Source organism: Nelumbo lutea, chromosome 1, assembly GCF_056320005.1.
Source record: "Nelumbo lutea isolate HS-2025 chromosome 1, American lotus-T2T, whole genome shotgun sequence".
Classification (NCBI taxonomy): domain Eukaryota; kingdom Viridiplantae; phylum Streptophyta; class Magnoliopsida; order Proteales; family Nelumbonaceae; genus Nelumbo; species Nelumbo lutea.
In genome coordinates, this window is record NC_142684.1 from 137,522,945 (window position 1) to 137,530,758 (window position 7,814).

Consider the following 7,814-nt stretch of genomic DNA (forward strand, 5'->3'; position numbering starts at 1 on the left):
TACATAGATGTGGCTTTTAATCTATGTTCAATTTCCATTTATTCATCTCTGAGATTTCCCTCCTATCTCAGTGACGAAGACGGCGAAATGTCTCTGAAAATGTGGGAAATCACATAGGGTGCATGGAGCCAACTGTTTCAGCTACATAACCCCACCACCTTTCTGTGAAGGATCACATCCACTCATCGTGTGAGTTTTCCCTTTGGCCTTTGTCAAACAAGGTTCATAGCCATTTTAGGGTAAACCTTTCTGTCCATTGAGTGCTCACCCATCATATTCGAGTTACGCCAAGGTACCGTGAGAGAGTTCCCATTTTCTGGTGAAGCCCCTCCCACATCGGTCTATGACGCCCCTATCATCTTATGAAACACTCTAACAAATCCAACAGCAAATGGATAGCCCAATTTTAAGGTGCATTTCCTCATTATTGAAGGACCCATCATCGTGCTAATGACGGAAGGCCTTTATAGAGTTCATCACATGAATCTCCCTATCACATGCACTCATATTGCTTGAGGGAACAAAATTTACGCCCTAGTTAATCTAGGTCAAACCAAAGTGGCTCCTATTGACTTTCATAAAGTCAAATTTCCAGTGGCCCAAATCGTCTAGGGTTTCTGCACGCGGCCCTTTTTAGGGTTGTGGAGCCCACCACGAAGGGAGGGGTCATCCAATGACCATAAGAGACACCATGGAAATGATGTGCATTCAGCCATGGTGTGCGCAAGAGCCACTATCGCATCATCATGGGCCAAGTGCTTATGGCCCATGGTCACAGCACATCATACATCCATACATCACATGCAATGGAAGAATTGATCCAATCAATCACTTGTTGTAAAGCCCATTAGTAAGCCCATTAAAAGTCCATAATATTAACAATTAACATTATCTAGGTATATTGGCTGAATAGTGGTTAATAGTTTGACCCTTATAACTTTCGCACAAAAGTGTGCTTTTGTAGTTTTAACTCTTTAAAATTGGGCTTCACAGGTTGGGCCGAATTAATTCTTGCAATTAAACATTAGTTTCAGACCTAAAAGTGAGAGAAATCAGGACTGAAAACAGTCTCCTTCTTACCCTAGATTCGGTCCAAACAGCTTTGGCCCAATCTGGTCCGAAATGGTCCGAAACTAATTTTCAATTCAAGAATCAATCTCAAGAAAGATTGAAATTAACAAATCTGATTATAGACAATCATAAATCAGACAAGGGGCTGTCCGTACTAAATCTGCCTGCAAAATAGAGATTAAAACATAAAGTTGCAGTTTCATAAACTGCAAAACCGCAAATTGCGATAGTGATATCTGCGAATCTCCAGCGCCGCCGACATCTTCAATCAAGAAATAAAAAAAAAACAAAAATCCTAATTTCTATTAATAAATTACAACTTGATTGAATCCTATACATTCAGTCTAGAAAAATAAAAAAAAAAATTATTTATAGACCGAATGAATGGAATACTGCTAAAAGAATGCGCATACATTCTACGCTGAAACTGCTCTTCAATCTCCATGTACGAATAACCCAATAAATCAAGAAATAAATAAAGAACAGTTCTAAATCAATTTCAGATTTATAAAATTAATTTCAGGTCAGTCGCCCCACATCCAGAAACAATTTTCTAGAAATAAAAACAATCTGTGCAGATTTGGGAAGAACACCTTCTGCCCATTTGCGCAGGTTCAGATCTGATTTTTATTTGATTCAAGATTCAAACTTGTGGCTCTGATACAATTGAAAGAATGGTAAGATCCATCATATGGACGCCAAAAGGGTGCAGAGTTGATGGGCAAATTTCAAAATTTTCTTACCTCTCTTCCAACTGGGAATCACATTCCCTAAATTTAGAATACAGTATTCAAGGATCTGACTTGAACCAAAACCGAACCAGATCTGAACCAAAAAGAGAAGGGAATGTCGTGGGGGGCTGATTTGAACTCATGTCAATGTGCAGCCGAAGTGTCTTGTGGATGAACTTGTGTGTAGCTGATTTGGACTGGCTATGAACATTTTAAACTAACACGAGTCTCATTAAGTGTTTAGTTTAAGGATCTTACACAGAAACATACCATACAACTTGAATCAAACATGCACTTTATTCATTTACACTAAATGTCTAAAGTATATCAAAACTGATTGGAGCGAAGGGCATACAAAACTGTCTAACACTTAGGAATTGAGAATATTTCAGTTGTACATCGGTAACATCTCAAACATCTCAATTATCATTCATGGAAAGATATTTTTAATGTGTGGGTAGTGTCCGGTGAGCACGTAGGTGGCATTTTTGTGGTTAACAGGCCCGAGTTTGGTAGCTGGAGTGGACAAAACTCAAAGAGCTGCAACTTTGTTGTATCTTGGGATGAAAAAAATAAAAGACCAATAATCTATGAATTACTTCTAGTGCTTGGATCAATTATGAGTGTTACAAATCCACATATTTGAAAATGTCACAAGTGGATTTTAATTGTTCTAAAACATGACGTGGCAATTCTATTAATATAGAGATAAAAAGAAGGAAAAAAAGAGTTTCGATTGAATGAAACTCTTAATGATATTTGAACTAAATTGATTAAAGATTCGAAGTATTTATCAAGTTGATTGTTGTTTTGATCAGTTTGGTATGGAGGTTGGTATTGTACTACAGCTTTAGTCTAAATTCGGTTGGTTGTTTGTGGTTTATTGGTAGGAGTGTAACTTGGGCGGGTTTGGATTGGGCTTTTATCAAAATTTGAATCTAGCCTAAAGGCCCAAGACTGTAACAACGTAAAATGCTAACGCAAGAGAGATCAAATCAGCCCCCCACAATGTCCTACAACACATACCCGTCGTGTGAACATATTTTGATGATAATATCAGAAATGATGTTGTCATCATCGAGAGATGTTCTTAATACATGACGGGGATGTACAGTGGGACAGTGGAATGTCGTGGGGGGCTGATTTGAACTCATGTCAATGTGCAGCCGAAGTGTCTTGTGGATGAACTTGTGTGTAGCTGATTTGGACTAGCCTTATCCTTCACCTCTTCTCAATCTGTTGCGGATATAGGTTGTGTTTGGTATCATTGTTATTTCTACGAGGTTGAATATAAATTGGCATACAATTATTATTTGAGGCTATTTGTGGTTGAAATGGGCATATCTTAAAAATGCCTGTGTGAGACGTTGTTTTTAGAAACATTAAACTAGTATTTCTTGCTCTAGGGGGCTGAACTTGAAGCCTAATCATTCTAGCTAAAATAACTCTCACATTTGACGTGATAATACATATCTCTCACCAATTTGTATTGATCAATTTGAAACATTTTAGGTAAGAAAATTGTTCCTTCTCTCTATGTTTAGAGAGATCTTCCCTCTCAAGTTTCTCAAGGTTTCCTTCGTCTCTTTGTTTGTCGTCCACGTTCCCTCCTAAAAATTTCTTTTGGGGTGGTTCCCTTCGAGGAGTCCCCCTTCCCTCGATCTCTCCATTCTTCCCACTATTCTTCCTTCCATCTATTTCCCTCACCTTTCCCATTTGGTTCTCTTCATTGCTTGCCTCTTTTTGTGCTTTTTTTTTTCTTCCTTTTGCAGATGTTTTGACAAGCCGGTTACTTTCTCTTGGATCCTGTATTGGGCATTCGATACCAGTGGTGTTGCTTTTGCTGTCCATGGTAAAGCCCATTCACGGTTCTTCGACAGATGAAATTCATGGTCAGTTCTGTTTGCAGTTTTCTGGCAGATGTAGTTGTGGAAGGCAGTTACAGTCTCTGGTAATAGTTGCAATGTTTGGGATTTGCTGTCTTTTGTGGATCTACCCCAACCATCCTATTACCGGCTCTTTGCAATATGTTTTGGGAACCTCTCTTGTCATTTCTTTCGCCATTTGTGGTGGATTGGAGTTGCGCTTATTTACTTCTATTGATGATTTAGTTCACCTTTGTTTGATTGCAAAAGTTCGTTATGTTCTCCTTCATTCATTTATATATTTTGTTCTTCTTGAGAAATTGTATTTGGGTTCTGATCGACCTTGTTGGCAATTCTCTATACTTGTATCAATTTCTTAAATGAATGAAATATGCTTTAAAACTTAAAAAAAAAAAAAAGCATTTCAGGTAGAAATATCAAATACAACTGTAGCCCCACTATACTAACCCAAACTAACCAAGAAAGGAAACCTGGTTTATGCTGAGTGATTAGGTTGATTCTCCCCCTTTTCATTCATTAATTACTAGTGTAATGGTATGTATTATGCATGTGTTCAAGTAAAGATAAGAGGATCAACATGAAAAATGCTAGTATGTGAAACTTTATGATATAGGGATGAACTGTGACCACACAATTCCCCTTGTATTGATATGCATTTTACTTTATGATACCGGGTTCCATAAGGTCCCATGAAATTTGAGGTTGAGTCTTTTTTCACTTGTCCTATATATGAAAAATTGTGATTCCCACATGCCATAGGGACTTTATTAACAAATACGATATGATACTTTGATTTAACTTCTATGACCTGCATAGAAACTAATGAAAAAAGGGGTGGTGATGGGACCTCCGAGATTTTCATTGGAAAGCATTTTTTTGGTTTACTAACGATTCCAAACCCAAAGCACCAGCCAAACCAATCCAAGTAAAACTCAGATGGGAGAGGGAAGGGATTAGGTGCCCCTTTCCTGGGTCTAATAGGTGGGACCCACATGATATACCCGGACAATCATAGTCACAAATATGCAAATAAACAATTATTGAACTCACTAAGAGCAAAATAAAGGAGAACAAATAAAGAACAAAACATAACAAGAGAATTTCCCTAATTATTTCATTTTCATTGCTATTTAACTTTCAACAACTTGTTTTTCCCCTTGTCATCCGTCCTTACCTGAATTTTCCCTTTCCCTCTTTTTATTTCCTGATTATTATTATTATTATTTATCTAGGGTTATTACAGCCAGCTCCACGCTGACTGTCCTCATTCTACCTACGAGAACAAGAAGGTCCGGGATCCCTTCTCAAAGTTTAATTAGGTTAAAACCAACAACCTTCTCCATTCAAGCACACCTATTCTATTGAGCTTTATCCTCCACAAAACACAATGTTTAGTGTTACCACCAACTTATAGAAAGTTGTGAAACCCCACATCCGAACATATCCTAAATACAACTTAAAACATAAAAGACACAGTAGAATATGCAATTCGTTATCTTCCTTTTTCTTAATCAGGACTGAATATTCAAAGAAACAATTCAAGGAGACAAACTCGCATCTATATGCATAATAGGCAGCATTATCATAAACAAAAGGGAACAAACCAACAACAGATTTAAATAGGCAACAGGAGATTACAGGAGCCGGTTCAGCATAACTTCATCACCAGCGCAGTCAATTCCTGGCCTGATTCCGGTTGCGGCAAGTATACGAATGAACTCAAGAAATTAAAATGGAGGAAAAGAGATTAATAGGGAGAGATTATTGCAATATGTTTGGCCTGAGAAAAACCGACGAACAGAGGAACATTACGTCTGCTGTAATTTCTGATAGTTGGCAATCAAAGAGAGGAGATCCTTGGGGATTTGCAGCCAGAATGTTTGTAGAAGCAAGAGCCAGTGTTCAGATGTTATCTACGCTGGCTGGTTAAGGACTGGAACTCGAGCAACCATAGCTGCTCTGATGGGATGAGGATGACCGAATATAGAGAGGTTGATGGAGATGACCGCTGCTGCAAACTCTCTGTCTAACGACTTAGATAACAGAGGACCAAGGGGTGGAAATATCAAGGGAAAATCGAGAGGTGATGCCACTGGTATCGCCTTCTCTCATTGGCCAGCGAACGAAACAGAGGAGTTATGGACGGGAAGGGAGATGGAAGAAAAGATAAAAAAAACGAAGAAAACGGAGGAAAATCCGAGAACGGGAGGTCTTGTCCGCCGCTACTCTGTTGGTCCGAAGGGAGATGATGAACATTTTTTGTAATTTTTGGGGTTTGAGTGGCAGTTTAGTAACTTTGCAAAATCCAGTGTAATTTGGTCCAATTGGGTGTAATGGAGTCAGACCAAGATTCATGGGTGGGTGGCTAAGATTTTTGGGCCAAAATGTGAAGGATTGAGATGAGTAAATCGGAGAAATCGGTCGAAATAGAATTTTTTGGATGAATGGATAAATTGAGAAATTTTTGGCCCATGGGTTCGCGGAATGTGTGAACCCGCCAATCAAGGACGACCACGTTGTCCAGGTATACATAGGTTAACATTAACAGGTTTTGGCCGTTAGTAGGAGTGGTTGAAGCAGGCACAAAACGACAAAAAGTGAAGTAGACGCCCTCTCCGTCTCAGTTCGAACCCTCCCTCCCTTTTTTTAGCTTTTCTCTTTTCTCCTCCACTGAACCCTCCTACCCCACACCGGCGGACACACCGCCGACGAGCACACCACACCGGCCATCGTCTATCAGCGGCACAGAAGTTGCAATGTGATTGGAATTCACCTAGATAGGATTTAGGCCTCTAACATAAACGATGCAATAGAGAACTGAAATCGCTATGGATTTCGGTTCGGTTTGGATTTGGTCGTCACAACAAAGGATTTCAACACACCTTTGAATTGTTTATCTTCTGATGGGAATGGTACAACAAAGGATTCCGACCGAGATTTGATTGATTTGTAGAGGACTTCACTTGACCCTAGTTAGCTCGAACTGTATTGTTCCCGAAGTGCAGCGATGCACAGGGTGAATGAAGGCGACACTTCAGGTAAATCACACTCGAGTGAACTGCCACAACTACGATGGTGGCTGAAATAAAATGAAAACAAGGGAATGGGATTCGATCGTCTTTGGTCACGTCTATCTACACCGTTGTCGTGATTTACAGCGATGAGAGCAGCGATTGAGGACAACTTAGGGTGACACAGAGAGGAAAATGGAGAGTAAACAGAAAGAGGGGATAGGGATCACAGGAGAGAGGGAGAACAAAGAGAAAGAGCATACCACCAGAGCTCTTGCCGTCGATGGACGATTGCCGATGTATGGGGTAGGAGGGTTCGGTGTCCGGTTCAACCATATGCCCCAATTAACGACCAAAACCCCATTGAAGTTAGCCCGTATATGACGACGTGGTCGTTCCTGATTGGCGGGTTCACAGAACGCAGACTCGGATTTTTGGACATTTTGATTTGATTGGTGGGGTTGGAGTGGGTCAATTAGGCCCGGATCGGGTAGATATAGAAAAGCATTAGTTTGGTCAATCTATGGCTTTGAAATGGAATTTTGGTGCGATAAAGGGGAAAATAAAGACATCTTTGTGTGAAATTTCATACGGTAAGGTTTTTGGACAGTCTTAAGTGATTAATAAGGTCAAATTGGACTAGTTGGGCCCACATCAGAAGGATTTGAAATCTAATCAATCTAGAGTTTCCAAACAGAATCTAAGTGTGATTGAGGGGTAAACAAAGGTGTTTTGGCAGAAATTTTATAGGTGGGTATTTGGAGTTGTACCGATCTTGGCTTGATAGAAGGACAAATGGGGGAATTTGGGGTTAAAACTTTATGGGTAGGTGTTTTGATGTATTCGAATTTTAATGGTGTGGTTTGGTCGGTCGGATGTGTTAAGATCAAGGGAATCTAAGTTACGAGTGTTATAGGCTTAACAAAAGGGATCAAAATGGAACCTTCATTTGATGAGAGGGTAAACAAAGGGATTTTGAGTTCAAATTTTTTGGGTAGATATTTTAGGTTGTCTAGGGTTTAATGGTAGTGTCTGATCTGAGGATTGAAGTACGAATAGGGGTTGATTGGTGCCACTAGATTGGTATCAGGCAAATTTAATGGTAGATTTGAGGG